This window comes from Triturus cristatus, chromosome 4_2, assembly GCF_964204655.1.
Source record: "Triturus cristatus chromosome 4_2, aTriCri1.1, whole genome shotgun sequence".
Taxonomy (NCBI): Eukaryota; Metazoa; Chordata; class Amphibia; order Caudata; family Salamandridae; genus Triturus; species Triturus cristatus.
Genome location: NC_140586.1, coordinates 928,781,642 through 928,802,491, shown reverse-complemented (window position 1 = coordinate 928,802,491; position 20,850 = coordinate 928,781,642). Strand labels below are relative to the sequence as shown.

General features: G+C 45.6%; 1 protein-coding gene across 2 annotated transcripts in view; it reads right to left on the bottom strand.

Moving 5' to 3' along the window:
- LOC146835436 (NACHT, LRR and PYD domains-containing protein 3-like) overlaps positions 1-18,711 on the bottom strand; it is a 368,932-nt gene extending 350,221 nt beyond the window's left edge. Inside the window, exon 1 of one of the 2 annotated variants that reach the window (XR_014960731.1) lies at positions 18,519-18,685. The gene's annotated coding sequence lies outside the window, so the exon portion shown is untranslated. Of the gene's footprint in view, positions 1-18,518 lie in introns of both variants that reach the window. The other variant, XM_085602993.1, reaches the window with a different exon arrangement.
- Between the last annotated feature and the right edge of the window lie 2,139 nt (positions 18,712-20,850).

Below are 20,850 nucleotides of genomic sequence, written 5' to 3'. Positions count from 1 at the left end.
GGCGGCCTATAGCATCAAATCTTTCATTTAAATGTATGTTCAGATCCCCACAAATTATAAACGGCTGAGCCCAGGTAGACAGTTCTAAATTAATTTTATCAAAAAATTCAGATTCATCCAGATTTGGACCATACACAGTACATATTGTAAGCTTTACACTATTAACAACAACTTCGACCATTGCCCAACGCCCCCAATTGTCCTCTTTATGTTTCCTAACAGTTAATACCCCCTTCTTAGACAAAATAGCCACCCCTCTAAGATTTGTTGACTGGCGTGAGCAGGTGACCAATTCCATTCTCCTGGGCCTACCTGTGGGCAGTGCTTAGTTGGAAGGGTTTCTCTTCCGAATTTGTGAAGGCCATACAGACTATGTATATAAAGCCGGAGGCAGTTGTAAGGGTTTCAGGGCTGGAAACAGATGAGTTTAAGGTGTGGAGGGGCACACGTCAAGGGTGTCCCTGCTCTCCTTTGCTCTTCGCCCTTTATATAGAACCATTGATTCATAAACTGGAATGCGACATGCTAATTGCTCCTGTCAAACCTCGGCTACATGAGGTCAGAGTGTTAGCTTATGCTGACGACATAGCAGTTTTGACTAGTGATGTTGTCCAAGCGCTAGATAGAATTGAGAGCTTGACGAGTGATTTTGCCAGGTATTCAGGATATAAATTAAATCTGACTAAGACTCAGGTCTTGCACTCAGAAAAGGGATGCCCAGCTGATCTTAATCTAATAGTTGATCAGGCTGTATATTTGGGTATTAGAATCTCAGCGAAAGTCGAGGAAATCCCAGCCTTGAACGCTGACCCTATAATATTAGAGTCTGATAGGACTCTGGAGAGACTGGATCACCTGCATCTATCACTTTATGGAAGAAGCAACGTTATCAAAATGATGATCTTCCCGAAGTTTCTGTATATATTTAGGGCGATTCCGTTAATTTTTCCTAATTCCTTATTTGTGAAGATAGACAGACTTTGTTCTCGGTTCCTTTGGAGTTACAAAAGGTCAAGAAGAGCCATGAAATGGCTTTTTATGCCAATTAGTCGAGGTGGGTGGGCCATTCCAAATTTTCGTTTGTATTATTATGTTTCGATGCTTCAATACTGTCGTATTCTGATTTATGGTGAAAGGGCTGTCATGGATCCGGCAGTAACCCCTTCTATTTTTGAAATGGTTCTCGGTATAGAAGTACGGTACTTATTAGTTAGGGTTATTGAACCTAGCTACTACAAAAAAACTAGATTTAAGGTCTTGGCCACAGCTTTTTATGTTTGGAAAAAGATAGGTTTGCTGTGTGGGATAAATAAAGTTAATGTTTATACACCGATTGGGCTTCCCGGGGCTTTATCCATAGTCCTTATGGACTCTGTTGCTCGGAAGTGGCGGCTGGCCGGCATCAGGACTTTGGGGGATATATGTGAACATGGCCAATTAATGCCCTATGCTTCAGTGAGTGAAAAATTTAATTTGGGAAGGGGGGATTTTTTTAAATATTTACAGCTGCGTAGCTATGTAGATAAAGCTATCACAGACGGTATATGCTCACTTGAGGGAATCCCGATACTTAAAGTGTTAAGTTCTAAGGCGAATCTTTCTCAGCTATACAAAGAGGCTAGCTGCGGCCAGCATGATGACCTCCAAATCCAGGAACTTAAATGGAATAGGAAGATAGGGATTCAGAATTTAGACTTGCAGGAGTCGCTAGAAATGGCAAGCACTATCCTGTTTTCAGGGAGTTTAAAGAGCCAGTGTTTTATGTCAGTTTTCGATCTTTATTATACTCCAGCCAAGCTTGCAAAATGGAAAGTGGGAAGAGGGGACAAATGTGCGCGCTGTGGTGAGAGCGCAGCGGAGGCTGCACACATGTTCTTCTTTTGTCCCTCATTAACCCATTTTCTTGGCGAAGTGCAACTTTTCCTGAATTCCTCTTTAGAATTTCCGGTAATATTTAATCCGGGCTTAGTGCTATTTGGAACTGAGCCTGAACTGTTAAGTAATAGAAGGCTGGCACCACAAAGGGGCTTCTTATTTTTGAGTATGGCGGTAATTCGCCTTTGTGTCACCACGAAGTGGCTAAGCTCAGATCCACCCTCTTTTTTTGAATGGAGGTCTAGGATCCTTGCTCTATACTACATGGAAGTTGCTTTATATAAATTAAAGGGACATAGAAGAAAACAATTTGGGGAGCAACTATGGGCACCGATTACCAAGTGGCTGTCTGGTGGTGAACAGCTATAATATCTGTAAATGTCTTAAAATGATTCTCTTTGGTCTTGAGATGTATGAATTTTGGCCTATATGTAATGTTTATGTATTGCTGACACTGCTGAATAAAATTATTTAAAAAAAAAAATAAAAAAAAATGATTTTATATCAGATTCCCCATGATGCAAAATGGTACACAGTAATTGATCTGTGTCATGCTTACTTTTCCATCCCATTGCACCATGACAGTCAGCAAATTTTTGCATTTCGTTTTGGTGAGCGTATTTTGGCATGGTGTCGAATCCCACAGGAGTATACAGAAAGCCCCTCAATATTCAATCAGTTAGTAAAGAAGTCTTTGGAGAATCTAGAAATGCCTGAAAGTTCTGTTTTGGTCCAATATATTGACGACCTTTTAGTAGCGTCAAAAACACGTGAAGCCTGTGAGGTAGATACAATAGCCTTGCTGAATCATTTGGCAGATGGAGGACTTAAAGTGTCACCAGCAAAATTACAGTTTTGCAAAAAGGAAGTACAGTATCTGGGACACAACATTGAGAAAGGACTAAGGAAAATAACAATAGACAGAATTAGAATAATAAAAGGAATGAGAGCTCCCATGACTCAAAGAGACGTGAGAATGTTTTTGGGAATGGTTGGGTACTGTCGTCAGTGGATAGGGAACTTTTCCTTGATCGCAAAGCCTCTGGTGCGATTAACGAGATGTGATGTAAACGATCCCCTTGAATTAAACAAAGAAGAATTGGCAGCATTTAGACAATTGAGAGATGGTTTGTGTGAAGCACAGGCACTAGGTATGCCTGACTATGAGAAGGAGTTTGAGTTGTACTGCAGTGAGAGAAATGGATGTGCACTTTCTGTGTTAATCCAGAAGCATGGAAAACTGAGGAGACCAATTGCATATTTTTCATCAATGCTTGATCCAGTAGCTGTAGGTTTACCTGGATGTTTGAAAGCGGTGGCTGCAACATGTCGAAGTTTGGAGCAGAGTGAAGGAATTGTGATGGGATATCCATTGAAAGTGTTTGTACCCCATGATGTAGCAATTCTGTTGACAAGGAGTCGTACTAAGTATATGACACATAGTCGGCTGACAAAGTATGAAAAGGTCATATTGGGTGCAACTAATGAGAGTCTTGCGAGATGTGTGAATGTGAATCCTGCAACGTTGATGCCTGATGCTGAGATTGTGGAGGTAAGAGATGAAGTTGATCATGATTGTCTGGATGTACTTGATTTTTGTACCAAACCACGACCAGACATAAAAGATGTACCTTTGCCAGAAAGTGATTTTGTGATGTTCGTTGATGGGTCATGTTTGAGAACAGATGAAGGAGTGCTGAGTGCAGCGTATGCAGTATGCACAGTCGCAGCAGTAATTGAAGCATCATATCTGAATGGAGTGAAATCAGCCCAGGTAGCTGAACTTGTGGCTTTGACTAGAGCATGCAAGATTGGGAAGAGCGTGAGAGTGACTGTGATAACTGACAGCCAGTATGGCTTTGGAGTCGTACACGACTTCGGCCAACTATGGCTACAAAGAGGTTTCCTGACCCCGAGTGGAACTCCCATTAAGAATGCATAAGTGGTTGGAAAGTTGCTTGAGGCGATATAGCTGCCTAAACAATTGGCTGTTGTAAAATGTGCTGCACATAGTCAGGGTGGTGATTATATTGCCACTGGGAATAGGTGTGCAAACGACATGGCGCAGTATTGTGCACGAAATCAGAATTCGGTCAATCGGGCTAAGGAAAGAGAAAGGTCTTCTTGCTCATTGATGTTCACTAACATTGTGGGAACTTGGGAAGAGGTAAAACAATTGCAGGATGAGGCAGGAGATGAGGAAATGAGACAGTGGGTAAAAGCAGGATATGCCCCAAGGGAAAAGGATCATGTGTGGATCTATCGAGAAGGAAGACCAGTTATGCCTGATAGCATGATGTCTACCATGGCACGGATGTATCATGACCAGGGACATATTGGGAGAGATGCCATGATCAGGTCATTTAAGCAGACCTGGTACAGTGCAAAATTCAGACTTGTAGCAGAAAGTCTTTGTCAGAGATGCTTAATATGTCAGCAGTACAATCCTGGAAGGAAGACAGTAGTGAGTCTGGGAACAATAGGTCGAGAAGGAGGGCCTTTCACCAGAATGCAGGTAGATTTCATTGAGATGCCTCCCTGTAACAGACTGAGGTATGTTTTGGTTGTGGTCTGCCTATTCTCCAGGTGGGTGGGAGCATTCCCAACAAGCCCGAGGTGGACATTTCCATAATGAGATCGTAGGATTAATCTGTGAAGCATTGAATGTACAACAAAAACTACATTCTGCCTACCGACCAGAGGCTTCTGGTGTGGTTGAACAGATGAATGGTACTATCAAAAATAGAATAGGAACACCGCCCGAAATCTGCGTCGTGTCCATGGCGCCCTGGGTCGCGCGGCGACAATTCAAGAAGATGCGACGCTACTCGTGCTGGATGCCAAGATGGCGTTTGACACAGTGGCGTGGGAGTACCTGTTCGCTGTTTTGGCCCGGGGTGGGCCCTCGGTTGATGAGATGGATCCAACTACTATACACCATGCCTACGGCCTGTTTATCGGTCAACAACCACCGCTCGGCCTCCTTCCCCCTGGGACGTGGGACTCGGCAGGGCTGCCCCCTGTCACCGCTCCTGTTTGCCCTGGCGCTGGAGCCCCTAGCGGTCTGGATCCGAAATGACCCCGAAATTCGGGGCCTCAAATGGACAGCTGATCATGAAGACCGCATTTCGCTGTATGCGGACGATGTCTTACTATGCTTGGCCTCCCCCGCGCGATCGCTTCGTAGGGTACTACATATCTTTCATATATTTGGGGCCCACTCGGGATACCAGATCAACTGGTCCAAATCCCAGATGTACCCACTCCGGGGTGATCCACTGCTTAGCCCCAGGGGGTATACTATACCGGTAGCGCTACAGCGCTTCCAATATCTAGGAGTTTTCATAACCTTAGACACCACAGTATTCTATGAACGCAACTTAGAGGGCCCTCTACAGAGGTTCAAATCTGATGTGGTCCATTGGAAAACGTTGCCCCTTACACTCCTGGGCCGGGCAGCCCTCTTCAAAATGTTGGCGCTCCCCCGTTTCCTCTATGCCCTCCAGAATACTCCCATCCCGATTCCGGAGGCCTATTTCTTAAAAATCGATGCAACGCTGTGGGGATTGCTGTGAGATACCGGAACGCCGCGTATAGCAATGCAGAAACTAACAATGGGCTGGTATGATGGTAGGATTGGCCTGCTGGACCTCCGCCTCTATTACCAGGCCACCCAACTGATCGCGATCAACCAGTGGGTGTTCGGGGCGCAGGAGGACCCTAGCTTCCGAACCGACCGCTGGCTCATGGGTAAGGGTGGATATAACAGGGCACTATACTCAAATCCGAAAAAACTAGATCTTACGGGACCCACGGCCAGAACGGTAGAGATTTGGCATCTTCTCCAGAAGCGAATGGGGAGGCACGGGCGGTTGACTAAGGCCACTCCGTTATGGGAACCGGACTGTCTGGGATGGCTGAGCACCTATGCGGGGTTCGATAAATGGGACCTCATTGGCATCTCTACAGTGGGGGACATATGGGTTAAAGGTAGGAAGGCGACATTCACTGAGCTGCAGCTCAAATACCAACTTGCTCCCTCAGAGCAGTTCCGCTACCTACAAATAAGCCATGCAATTGACAGTGTCCTGCCCGCTGAGACTCCCCTTCCTGATTACTCGCCCCTAGAAGATAGATTGTTGCTCGACCCCATGGACCGCAGGGCGATTTCCCTAACATATAAAAAGTTAATCAATAACCGTGATGACCCGATGGAGAAACTACGGGCTAGGTGGGAGTCGGACGCGGGCGAGATGTCTGACGAGGCTTGGCGAGATGCGCTGGCCTCCCCTCGGGAGATGGCGATATCGATGCGGCTACGCCTGGTCCAACTCAAGGTTCTGCACCGTGTATATTTTGATGCGGTCCTCTTGTGCAAACTAAGTCAGCGTCCTAACGAGCTGTGCATCCGTAACTGTTCTCACGTGGGCACGTTTACACATATTTTATGGGCCTACCCCTCCATACAACACTATTGGATGGAAGTCACCTGCCAGATGGCACGGGCCACCGGGAAGTCGGTGGTCCCCTCCCTTCAGCTATGCCTCCTGAACGTGTGGGAGGACATGGACCTTACCCAAGCAGAGCAGGAGTGGGCGGCGTTGGGTTGGGCCCTAGCTAAAAGAAACATTGCCCAGAAATGGGGGGTGGCTGCTTTGCCGTCCTTGAGCGCCTGGGCCAAAGATATGGATTTCTCGATGGTGGCGGAGAAAACGGTCTATAAAGGTAGAGGGTGCCCCCAAAAATGGGACCATAAATGGGGACGGTGGAATAAATATCGGGGGGGGCATTTGTATATCTCCCACGGTAGAACTCCGGCGAGAGAGACAGGCTCTACTGGATAACTTGGGAATAGAGGGAAAGTCCGGAGCCTTGGGTAACACCTAACCAGGCACTATCTGGATTTGAGCCCCCGGGGAATTGGGCGGGTCGTTGGGTGGTCTGTATGGCACTTTATGTTGGGTTAGTCTCTGAGCGAAATTGCCCTTGAAAAGATGTTGGTTTTGCCTGGTGCCCTTACATGTACCTTGTATAATTATAGACTGCTCTTTGGTCGTGACTGCTGTAACTGCTGCGGATTTAATGTTAATAAAAAGATTATTAAAAAAAAAATTTAAAAAAAAAGAATAGGGAAAATGTGTTTGGCTACAGGTATGAAATGGCCTGATGTCTTGCCTCTAGTAATCATGACAATAAGGTCAATTGAGTCCTCATGAAATAATCATGGGACGTGCTATGAGACATGTGTTTATATCAGTCAACAAGCTGATGACAATAACTGATGACATGGTGTTGGAATACTGTAAAGGCCTGGCTGACGCAGTTCATTCTGTGTTTCATCAGGTTGGACCAGATGCCACCACACTTGAAAAGAAACCAGCCCATGATCTGAGCCCAGGTGACTGGGTAAGGATAAAGGTCCACAGAAGGATAAATTGTCTGGTTCCAAGGTGGGAAAAACCATGACAAGTCATTTTGACCACGACCACAGCTGTGAAGTGTGCTGGACTGAAAAACTGGATCCATGCAAGTCATACATTGAGAATTCCAAATCCGGTGGACAGCACAGGAAAAGAATACTTTGATGAATCAGAATCAAGTACTGAATCAGATGACGAAGGGTCAAAGACACGATAAAACTCTGAAAGGGGGGAAACAGAACAAAGTTCAGCTTTGGTCCCCAGAAGTAGCTCTCTGAGAAGAAGATTGCAGATTTCTAAATCCAGCGATTCTGGAAACGAGCAAGAAGCGCAGGTTTCTAAGAAAGAACACAGAAAGAAAAGAGGAAAGAGTACTGAAGATACAACAAAAGAAATTCGTGAAAAGGAAGTACCAGATGAGAGACTGAGAGAAATTCCACCTGAAGTAACAAATTTAAGTGAACAAGGGACAGGTACAGAGAGAGAGGGACAGATTTCTGCGGAAGACGCCCGAGGAGGTGTAGGCAACTGCAACATCCAGTTAGGTGAAGGGACAAGTATCCAGCAGGAAGATTGCGTGTCGGAGATCCGAGGAGGGACAGAAGTAGGGAAAACAAAACAAGTGGTGGAAGAAGAAGTCGCTGAAAAGACAAAGCAAGTTGAGACAGAGTCTGAAGAGAGTGAAAATGAAATACCTGAAGGTCGAGTTCTAAGAAAGAGAGCTTGGAGGAATGAAAAGAATGACAAAAAGTAAAGTAAAAAAAGAGTTGCAAGAGATGATGTTTGGCCCAATAAAATAAGGAAACTGAGATACCAACTGACACGAGTGAATTTACCGAGAGCTGAACAGGTGAATGAAGTGACAAGTCAACAGAAATCAAAAGAAGACGAAGTAACTGAAGACAAAGAGTAGAAGAACAAGGAAACCAAACCAGAAGTATAAGTCATCAGAATGGACGTACGTGGCTCTGCCTGAAAAGGAGGAAGAGGCAGATAGTCAAGGAAATCCAGAGGAGGCTGTACTGAAAGTGGTTGAGGATGAAATAGAATCGGAAATCCTGAGAGTTCTCTTGTCCGACATTGGAGAAGAAGAAACGGAAGTTCAGGAAAATCCATATTTGGATGATGAGAAGAGAGTGAAGAACGATGAGATGCCGAACTGAATAAGTTAAGAAAACTATTGATGAAGAAAACAAGATATTGAATCAAAAGATAGAGACTGGTAGAACCAAATAGGTGTTAGTTAAACTAGTTGTGAAGAAAAAGAGGCTAAGTCAAAAGACACGGTCCATTTTAACAAAGATGGCTAACATAGAAAGTAGTAAAGGTAGATGTACATTCATGAAAAGATGGTGTAAAATGTGTTGTTGTTGTACAGGATTAATAATGCTTTTATGGAGCATCCTTGCTCTTGTCATTTCCTTTAAGGCCACTATAGATACATTAGATGGACATAGTGAGAACAAAACTAGTATAGGGAAAATTCCAAAGGTAGTTCCAACTAGAATAGATAATAACTATTTACATAAAGACAGGTCAATAACAGATTTTTCTAATAATGTGTTTTCAAAATTTTTGTATGGATATGTAAAGACAATGGGACTGCTAAGTATGTATGCAGTTACCTGCATCTCTTTCTGAGGGAGTGACATATCATCACCTTCCGGCAAAGTATGGAATAACATGTAGTGTAATAGCTAGTTTATTTTATGAGACAGGGAAATTAGAATATTATTTTTCAGATGTAGATAACATTTTTGCGCAAGTGCCTTCTTATGATAAATTGAACAAAGTAAAGCTTGCTAAGGTATTAGGTGAATTCTTAGAAACTAAGGAACTAACATTAGAGTATATTTTTAGAAACAATCTAACATGCAGTTTGAAGAAGGAGGAAAAGACATTCTTAGACATGGTTGAAGAAAAGAGATTGAAAATGCAAAGAAAGGCAGCAGAAGGGAAAGTGGAGAAAACAGTCTGGGATATAGAGAAAGAAAAACATTTGAAAGGAGAAGCTAGTCCAACTATAGCTTTAGATTGGCCTCAGAAAGGGAAATTTTGCATTTGAAGGAATCAAACTGTGTATGATAATTATTTCCTAGGTAATAGTGAGTGCCATGATACATACCGAATCATGGGTGGATGGGGATTCAAAGGTGGAAGAGATCCAGTCTTTCCTGGATTATATTTTATTTGTGGGAACAGGGCATATTATCGTTTGCCAGACCACTGGTATGGCACATGTTACGTAGGCCTGGTCTTTCCGAAAATCTTTCATATGGATAGAGGAGAAGATGGTGTACATAGTTTAAGTAATCATTTAGCAAGGACCAAGAGAGAATCTTGGGCAGAAATTTTAGTTGACATTTTTCAGGCATTGATACCAGCAGTGGGAATAACTCTGAATGCAAATAAAATTAGAAAATTGTCAACAGTAGTGGATCGCTTGTCAACAAGCACCGCTGGAGGATTTTTATTGGTTAACACTGAAATGGTTGCCATGCGTGCTATGGTAATGCAAAATCGACTTGCCCTTGATATTTTATTGGCAAAAGAGGGTGGAGTCTGTGGAATGTTGAAAGTTCAACATTGTTGTACTTACATTCCTGACAAAAGCAAAGATCTGAAAACTTATATTAAGAATATTACTGAATTGCATGACGAACTTGCACCACTGGAGGTTGAAGATGTTTGGGAAAGAATTGGAAAGAAAACAGCTGCTATTAAGAATTTCTTAGTAAAAATAGGTAGTACTCTTATAGGTAAAATATTGTTTCCATTAACATGTGTAATCTGCATGAAATTTAGTGATAAGATTATGTTGTATGTGCTGTAGAAACAAGAAAACTAAGAAAAGAATAAAAAGTGAAAATTCTAAAAGAAAAGATAAGAAACAAGAAAGAGAAATTAAGGAAATAGAATTGGAGGAGTGGAAGGAGAGTATGTATGAATCAGTAAAAAGAGAAGACGTAGGTGAAACTGAATTATGATTAAGAGCAAGAAAACATTTGAAAGATTCCGTAAGACAGAACAAAATTTTGGATGGTGTGGTGATAAAATCACCAAAGGGGGGATTGCTGGAGCGGGTTATGAAAATTTTGTATCCCCACCCCATTTTGCATGTTTATTAATTAGATTAATTAATTAATTATAATTGAATTAATGGATTGAAGTGGAAATAACTAATGAACCTTATTAATGACTGAAATACACGTGGGATTTGCATCTGCATGGCTTAATTAATACGTGAACTAAATTTTGTACGCATACTAATCATAGATAATTAGAATATTGCATGATATATGTTGCTTTTGTGATGTATTGTGATTCGTGCTTTATTTAGTAAGTATAAACCGCATTGAGTGTTGCTATTGCTAGATAAATACATACACATATGGGTATTAGCGAGGGAATAACATTTGATTAGTCATTTTTATGTATTAATTACGTTTTTGTGTTTCTTTGCTTAAATTGACCATTTTGGCCTATCGAAAGATGGCTGCCTTTGGTGACTAACCTGACTGCCAACGCTGAACAAGGCTTGGGTGAAGTGCGCCTGCGCTAAGATGAGCAACAATGGCCTCGTTCTGACCCCAGGCAAGCTGCACTTATCAAGGTCGCACTGGAAAAAGTGCCAACCCTACAGACAAAATACTTTCTTTAAAAACCGGAACCAGCAAGTATGCTGACACCATGGACTAAACCTTATGAGAACTTTGTAGGACGACCCCTGACCAGCCAATCAGAACAGTTTAAAACTCATTTTTGTTACATTTTGTTATTGAAATTAATATAAAAACCCATAGAATAGGGAGGTTGTGGGTTGCTTCTTCGATTTCCTGATGTTATGCTGACGGAGAGGACGGTGACACTGCAGGACAGCTGTTTGCCTGAATCTTTGACGGACTGAATTAATGCCCAAACTCCTGATGAACTGAACCTACTAAAATTGATGGGCATAGATTTGCGAGACTGCCAGATTTGACATAGAGGACGACTTTAGCCAGAATAGGTAAATATGAATGGCAACTTGATCAAATGAATGATTTAATTTGCAATATTAATATAAATTTGAATTTGAATATCTACAGAAATGAATCGGGTTGTTTATTCATTGAAATGTGTTAATGAAAAGGTTAATTAGAGAATTAGAAGGTCACTTAAACCTGGAACTAACTGATCCGTCCCGTTTATGAGAGGAATACCAAAGGTGAAATTCAGGGCCTAATGAGTATTAGAAGGTTGTGTGGATTTGTTGCTCATTAGGGTAGAAGTGGTATTTTTTCCCCCTCATTTCCAGCGCTTGGAAGGACAATCGCCTCTCGCACGGACTGATGGAGAGTGAATGTTGGTGTTATGGGCCCCACCAGCGAATGTATGGATAGTGTGTGTATGTGAGATCTTTTGGTCCGTGACGGTAGGGAGGGATTTTGCATTCCGCGCTGGAGCAACGCGTCTCCGGACGATCTGCCTATGCATGGCGGGAATCTCTCTTCTATTTAACACCACAGTTTAGTGCTTTGTGTTCAGTCTTGTTAGTATTTAGAGTTAATAAAAACACTTATAAGACCTTGGATCAAACTGACATTATACGCCCATGTGCACAGTCATACGTTTTAAAGCTGTGCTTTTCTATCTGAAATGTTTCCACAGACACTGGAGACCAAACACGGTGACAGAAGATGGCTGTCTGTAATCATAATGAAGGAGCAAACTGTGGGGGCTAAGAGGCCTCTTCTGTTTTTTAGGTTGAAGCCAACCATGCATTGCAGCTGTCTGATTTGTAAAGACTTCTTGGGGACATTCTGAAAGCTTCCCTAGCAATGCGTTCCGCCCATTGCTTAGCATTGGCTTTGTAACTCACATTTGCTTACTTTTATTTGCTTTAAGCTACCCAGCATGTCTTTGTCCCTCCCATGGAGCATAGACTCTTCACCATCACTCCTTGTATTCTGCCACAAGTGCTCGCTTTCTGTAAAAAGGCCTTTAAATGATGTTCTAGTTGTTTCACATTAGTTGGGCATTCAAAGACAGACGTCAAATGTCAGGCTCTGTATTCCACGGGAGCTTGGTGTTTACATTTCTTTCGCTGACTTCAAAGTGAGAGGATTTATGTGACAATCTTGCTGGATACTGGGGGATAGAAAGGAAAGGTTGTTTTTTTCTAGCACACAACAAAATGTACACATCTGTAAAAGAGCTGTGCAAATATTTCTGACTAAATCAGAATTAGGAAAGCACATTTTTTGTCATTCTGAAATGGGGTGGAAATAAATAACTTAATATGATCAGAATAAATCAATACACTAGTGTGCCAATTACGATCCGGTAAAAAATGTCCCCGTCCGACTCGTATCCGGTCTTTTTACCGTACGAATCGCACAAGTGCCGTACAAACTGGCAAGTACGATTCGCATGGGAAAAAGTCCATACGAATGTCATTGGGAATAATTCCCCACACGTCCTCGGGTCGTAAAATGTGTCCGACACGTCCCCGGACGATTCACCGTACAAATGTGAAAAGTGAAGTCCGACCGCGCAAGTACGATCCATCCCGTGCGTCCGATGTTACAACCGGATGGAAAAAACACCGTCCGCACCGAACTCCCATAGCAACCATGGAGACATGTGCCCGCATACGCGCCGACCCCCCCCCCAGCCCCGGCATGTACGCGCCGACCCCCCGTGTATGTACGCGCCGACCCCCTCGTGTATGTACGTGCCGACCCCCCCGTGTATGTACGGTGCGTACCCCCCGTGTATGAATGGAGCGTACCCCCCGTGTATGTATGGAGCGTACCCCCTGTGTATGTATTGGAGCGTACCCCCCGTGTATGTATTGGAGCATACCCCCGTGTATGTATGGAGCGTACCCCTCGTGTATGTATGGAGCGTACCCCCGTGTATGTATGGAGCGTACCCCCATGTACGTACGAGTCATACCCCCGTGTATGTACGGTGCGTACCCCCAGCGCTACGCGTAGCGCTGGGGGTACGCACCGTACATACACGGGGGTACGCACCGTACATACACGGGGGTACGACTCGTACGTACACGGGGGGTACGCTCCATACATACACGGGGGGGTACGCTCCATTCATACACGGGGGGTACGCTCCATACATACACGGGGGTACGCACCGTACATACACGGGGGGTCGGCGCGTACATACGGGGGCTGGGGGGGGGGTCGGCGCGTACTCACGGGGGCTGGGGGGGTGTTCGGCGTGTACCGGGCCCCCAATTCCACTCGCATCGCGGCGTACTTCGCTTTTCCGGCACTTTTTGGGTGCCGTAAAAATATTGCCGTCCGGACCGCTGTCGGTTCGAATCGTACTTCCTGGTTCGTGAAACGCTGCCTGAGAGCGTCCCGAAGTCACATCGGCGCTTTCCCCGGATCACATTTGTATGTATCTTTTCGTCGGTCGGTGTTTTGTACGACTCGTACGGAAATGGTGTTTCCGTGCGAATCGTACTTGCATGTTTGTAATGTTTTACGACCGGGTACGAGTCGGACGGAAAAAAGCCTCCGTCCGACGGTTCGTACCCGGTTTTTACAGGATCGTAATTGGCACCTAGGTGTTGCCACTTCTAGACATTATTGTTTGTGCGCAGTATGGTTGTATCAGTAAAACTGTACGTACAAGTGTAATTGTCATTTCGATTGAAAATGTGTTGTTTGTTATGGCAATGCGCTACCACACCATGCATATTCCATTTTATAATCACTCCATGACACTACTCTACGATACTCCACTCTATGACAGTCTATGCCACTTTACCCTACGCCACTCCATTCCACTCTATGACACTTTACTCCACTCTACCCTAATCCACTCCACTCTATGCTCCTTCACTCAACTCTGCTCTATGCTCCTCTACTAGACTCCCCTCTATGCAATTCCCTATATGCCACTCCACGCCACTTTACTCCACTCTGCAACACTCCACTCAGTGGCGTAGCTAGGCAATTTGCCGCCCATGGTGGTCCCTGCCTTTGCTGCCCCGCGGCCGCGCTGAAGAGCAGGGGGTGTTGGCGAGAATTCTTGCGGTTCGCCGACCCCGCGGGAAACCCATGTAAAAGTGGGGTGGAGCTGCCGCCCCCGAAACTTGTGCCGCCCTGGGTGGACCGCCCCCCCCCCCTTGCTACACCACTGACTCCACCCTATGACACTCCAGTCCTGCCAAGCATCACTCATCAGGCGTTAGACTAACTGCAATTGAGGAATGTTTTCACATCCCCGCACTTGACAGAAAAAGTCTTCCTTAAGAGGACCGGCTGACTGATAAAGACACTTAAGAGCGGATGCAGGCCAGCGCTGGCTCCTCAGGGGTCGACTTAATACTGTGATGAACTGGACCAGCGTTTCGTTGCAGCCTGGAAGGCGAGGAGAGGTGGATGTCATGGTTACAAACGGGGGCTGTGGTTTGCGTTTAAGAGCTCTCAGAAGTGTAAGCAAGCGGAAAGGGGAGAGCCTGGCTGCCTAGGAAAGAACTTTTAAATTGTGTACGTGTTTCTGCCATGGACATTTGGAGACAGTGAATGGATTAGGTCCTTGCTGCCGGCTAGGTCTGTGCTACTACTGCGTCCAACCTCGCACCCCAACAATCACCGTTAGTTCTGGTGAGTATCATGACAACTGCCTAAGTAACTAGTGGCGTAACTCCCTGGCTGGCCGGCGGCATCCTCGCGTGGAATGGGCATGGAAGCCCTCTGTCTTTCAGCAGCTCCTTCTTGTGCCAGGAAATATCACCGGGGGCCTGATGGGCTGGGACAGGAGCAGGTGGTGCCTGCTTGAGTCTGCTATTGTTAACAGACTAATGGGGAAACCCAAATGTCCACTGGACTTGGGTCGAGTACAGTACATAAGAAAATGGTCACAGTGGAAACAGATTCAACGTTGGATACAACATCACCTTCGGATAAATCCGAATTACTGTTTATTTTTGTTTAACATAAGATGATATTCACATTCTATAACAGCACAATGGTCTGCATTATTATTACAAAAGGTGCTCCAGAATGGAAGGGGGGAGTGTACAACGATGTGCAAATGTGAGGGTTGGTGAAAGAGGAAGGGCAATGTGCAATAAATACATCAAAGGAATTTGGTGACCTATCCAGCCACAATGAAGGAAGGCGAAACAAACATGAGAACCATAGTTTTCAAGTGATACAGTGAATCAATCGCTGTTATCTATACACAGAAAACAGATAAAGCCATCGACGTTTCAACCGCAAGGGTGTATGTAGGGGGTTTTAAGTCCTTACAGTGGGGTCTTCTTCAGGACAAATGGAGGCACCCTTCAAGCTACCTAAAATGATCTGGAGGAAATGCTGTGAGTGGTGGACCCAATGGCTCCTATGTCATAGAGGCAAGTCAGGACCTCTGGTGGTGTTAATCTGTGTTCAAGAACTTGCACGATAATGGGAAGAATTAATCTGAATGCTTTGTACACGATCCCCGCACTTGGTGGAAGACAGCCGTCTGACTCGTTGTTAACTAACAGCAGAGCTTCAGAATGCTCCAGTGTTATATAACATTTTCTTTATAACTCCCTTAATGGAAGAGTGTAATTATCTCACACCTTCTCATGTTGTAATGGTGTGTTTTTGTCTTGCTGAGAGGACATTAGAAAGCTGTTAATAATTTATTTAGTTTACTATAAATTAGGGTTGGGCGGAATTTGCTAAATTCACTTTCGCAAACTATCGCGAAAATGTTAAAAATCTCCGCAAACACGCGGAAATATCACGAAGACGCAGAAGTTTTTTTCCCGCCCGTTCACGGTATTTTCTGCGTGATCCCGGCTCGCCAACTTACCCATGCAGTTGCTCACGGGCGCGGCCATCTTGTTTTCACTTGTCCCGCCCGCCCGCGTTCAATATGACGTGACCGCATCCTCACGCTTTCCCTCGCGGTGGAGAATGACGTGTTCGAGATCTCAATCATCTCATACTCTCGCGGTGCATGATCGCGAGAAGAAAGACGCGATCGCGCGACGTATGACGTTAATGCAGGCGTGAACTTTTGCGAGACAGCGCAAATGGCAACCAACAATACTACATCTCGTGGAGAACGCGACCGGATCAGGAAAACTTGTCGGCGAACACGGGGATTCAGGTAAGGCGATCGCGCGCACGTGACAATGTATTTTTTTACAGCGCGAGCAAGAAAAAAATTTGCGGTAAGATACGGATTGCGGAAATTGACATTTTCGCGCTCTCCGCGAAACGCAAAAATGTCAAATTATCGCAATTTCCGCGAGCGGAACGGAATTTTCGCCCAGGTCTACTATAAATAGATCGCACAGTGTTTTCCCATGCCTCGATCAAGGCTGCTTTCGCTTTTCATTTCACCCAGGCCTCACCAGTAGGCACTGTGCTACATGGTAACCTCAGCAGCGACCATAACTTGCCGTGCTTTGCAGACACGGCCGTGCAAGGGTGCTCCCGCCCTTCAGGGTGTACGGATAAGGAACTGTGTTAACCGAAAACTATCTACAGACCCTCAATACATATTGTGGCCCTGCACGCATGGTGTCAGCGACATTTTCAAATGGGCTCTCTGATGAGTGCCCAAATTGCGACGGATCATTTTTCAATAAAAGAAAACTTTCCATGTCTTGTCTTTAAAGAAACTTTTATTTATCATTGCCGAATCTGTTGTATCAAACATCTTCACTAATGTCTGGCTTTTTAGTCAACAGTAGACAGAAAAGTTAAACTACATGTCCCAGAATGCAACTTTATATTGGATAAGAAATGACATAACTGGCTGAAAACGTAACATATTATAGGACTACAGTTGGAAAGCAGTTTACCTGTCTTGGTACGATTTAATGTGGCTCTACAGCCATCAGCTCAGTTCACACTCCCTGACCTTTACATGTGTGCACTCGGCTCCCGAACGTAATTGCAACCATCTAGGTACTCAAACTCAGCAGTACAGCTATGTTTGTATTTTATGCTACAGATCATATTTGTATTAGTTTAACTACAGTCAGGCTACAAGGGCAGCAGGTTAGTGCCCTTCCAGAGCTGGTGCTTTCCAGCACTTTTAAGATCTTCTTAGAGTTTCACGTTGCTCAAAAGGGTGTCATTTCTGATATTTATAGGTTTCCCTCTCTTCATTGCTTGATTTTGCTCACGAGAAAATGTCACTCATAATCAATCTGAAACCTTGGCAGCTTTGACACTGTACAAAACTCCACTGTACGACAATCTATGCCACTCCGCACCACTCTACTGCACTAAACTCTACTCGACTCTACACCACTTCATGACACTCTATGCCACTCCGCACCACTCTATGTCACTCCACTAAACTCTACACAACTCCACTCTACACCGCTCTACTCTACTCCATATTACATCACTCTACGACACTTCCCTCCACTCTACGCTGCTGACATTTACCCATGTAGAGACCTGGGGCAGGGCACTAGGACCCTGCAGTGGACCATGGGGGCCCCAGGGTAACTGGACACTACATCCGGTCAAGGGTGTGGGGAGGGGACGAGGGAGCGTGGGCAGACATGATCACAAGCAGCTCTGAGCAGAAGTACAATAAAGGAAAGCGATAACCCCTACCTGTGTCCTGCGTCTTTGCGGGGACACGGCAACCCACACTAAACAGCAGCCACGCTGGTGTACAACACGGCTAAAACACATTGCCAAAGCCGATTGCTCTTACGTAGGCAAGACCTATTGGCTTTGCCAATGATCGTTGTTGTTTTTTTCTGTACCATCTGTGTCCGTTGAGGCGAAACTTCTAAAGTTGTTTTTCTTAAGCCAGCCGAGCCAATAGTAACGTTCACAAACATCTCCCCCGCTTCCCTAGCTGGACAGACAGATGTTAGAAGAGGCTCAAGGCCCCAAAACAGAGGGGTCTGGGGGCCCCAGAGTTAGCACCTCAAGGACCAGGCTTCAAGTCCTGGGATCAGTGCAGACATGTCCTGCCTGCCTCTGTTTACCTCGCCCCGACACAGAGGGGCCCGGCTGCGCCCCTCAGGCTGGCAGGGAGCCAGGGCTTGAGCAGTGCCAGGCTGGGTGGGGTTTTCTGGACTTCTGGAGGCCCAGAACCGCACGGCGGGCGGGATGTTTAGGGCGCAGGGGGTGAGGGGCTGTGCAGCCCCACTACCCCCCTCCCGGCTCAAGCAGGGCACGTTTAAGGCGCCCATGACCGCCCCTGTCCCGGCGCCTCCCTCTGTGCAGCGCTTACCCTCGGCATCTGCTCCCTCCGATGGATCTCGGGATCCCAGCAGACGGTGCCCCCCTCGGGGTGTCAGTGTACAGCTCCCTCTCTTAGTCTGCACCGGGCGGGAGCAGCGGGTGCCACAGATCACACCTCCTGACCGAGGAACTTCAAAGTTTCGGCTGTCAGTATCGCCCACCGGGCAGGGCGGGCTCTGATTGGCCCGCATGAACACTTCTCCCATTGGCTGAACCTCGGCCAGGCTCCAGCTTGGAGTCGCTGTGATTGGTTAGAAGGGTGACAGCTGCAAATATCTGCCTTGGAGGCATGAAGCGTTCCGTGAGCCAGGCGCCTTTTACATCAAGCATTGGCAAAGACAATCGTGCAGGCTTCTCATAGCTACAGTAGTACCTCACTTAACAAGTACTTACTAGATGTCCTCCTCTTTGAGTCAGAAGCGACTGCTTACCAAGCCTGTCACAAAGCTACAATTACTCAATTGTTACTAAATGCCCCTCTCAGGCAGGCAAGAAGGTACTTCTTCAAAAGTCTTTCATAAAGTTGAGGGGGCGTGGCTTCAACATAAAAAACTCACAGCGTTCAAAAAACATTTTGATTACTATAGAAGATTTGTACAGACAACCCAGTATATACCCCTACAAGCAGTCACAGGTTAAGTCAAGTTCCTGCAGCCCTAGTGGGAATTTTTTTTCTGAGTTTTATATAGCAAGAACTAGACCAGAAGATAGCAGGTATCAGAGCGATTTACAGGAGCACCAGTTTCGTTTTAGAGGGCCACATTCATTTTTGTTAGGCACAGAGGGATTAGGTGATTTGCCCACAATCACAGGATGTTGAGTGTTGTTGCCGAGACTCGAACAGGTACCACAGCTTCCCGGTCCACAGCTCTCTCTGTCTCCCGGTCCACAGCTCTCTCTGTCTCTCTTTTTCTTTCTCTCTCCCTCTCTCTCTTTCTCTCCTTCTCTCTCTCTATCTCTCTCTCTATATATATATACACCAGCGATACTCTAAATTTGCTCACCTCAAATGTCTGCTTTTCTTTCAAAGTCTTTAAGCGTAGGATTACCACAGTGCCATCCACCCCGAGATAGAAAGGGAAAAGTCTTTTGCCATTTCTACAGCAAAGTAGCCCCGCACAGTGGGATAGCCGAGAAGTGCCCTCGGCCATACCCCTTTTTACATCACTCTGCAAACGCGCCTCCTGGCGCAATGCTGCTTGGGGAATGAAGTCCACTTTAGTCCTGAGGTCCTCAGGACACAAGGGGACCTCATTGCCCCACTAGCAGTGCGCCAAGAAGCGCGTTTGTAGAGTGGTGTAAAAAGGGGCGTGGCCTCGGACCACCTCTCAGCAATCCCACTGTGTGGGGCGTACTGGGGGTACCATATGGGCTAGTGGGGCCCTAAGGACCCTCATCATCGAAGGGGACTTCATCCCCCAATCAAGAGTGCACTAAGAGGTGCATTTGCAAAGTAGTTGACAAAGGGGGCGGGGCCTATGGTGAGTTGCCAGCTTCCTTTTTTTAATTTAAGGATGGGGGGGCTGTGTGACTCTCTTCCCTTGACCATTTAGGGCCCCCGGGACCCCATCCCCTGGGGCCTGAGCCATTAAAAAAAAATGGGAAGGGAAGGGGGTGCGGCCCCCCCTCCCCAGCCCGATTTCAGCACCGGGGACCCCATCCCCCGGGGACCGGCCATTTGAAAAAATTCAAGTGAGGGTGTAGTTGCACCAGCGTGGAGTGCAAAATCCCTCCCTCCGTCACAGACCAAAGATCTCACATACTCACACTGTCCATATATTCGCTGGTGGGGCCCATAACACCACCATTCGCTCACCATTAGTCCGTGTGGGAGGCGATTATCTTCCAAACGCTGATATGAGAAGGAAAATACCACTTCTACCCTAATGAGCGACAAATCTACACCCCTTTCTGTTGCCCATTAGGCCTTAAACTTCACCTTTAGTATTCCTCTCATAAATTGGGACGGATCAGTTAGTTGCAGGTTTAGCTTAATTTCTAATTCTCTAATTAACCTTTTCATTAACACATTTCAATGAATAAACAACCCGACTCATTTCTGTAGATATTCAAATTTATATTAATATTGCAAATCAAATCATTCATTTGATCAAGTTGCCATTCATATTTACCTATTCTGGCTAAATGTCGTCCTCTATGGCAAATCTGGCAGTCTCGCAAATCTATGCCCATCAATTTAGTAGGTTCAGTTCATCAGGAGTTTGGGCATTAATTCAGTCCGTCAAAGATTCAGGCTAACAGCTGTCCTGCAGTGTCACCGTCCTCTCCGTCAGCATAACGTCAGGAAATCGAGAAAGGCC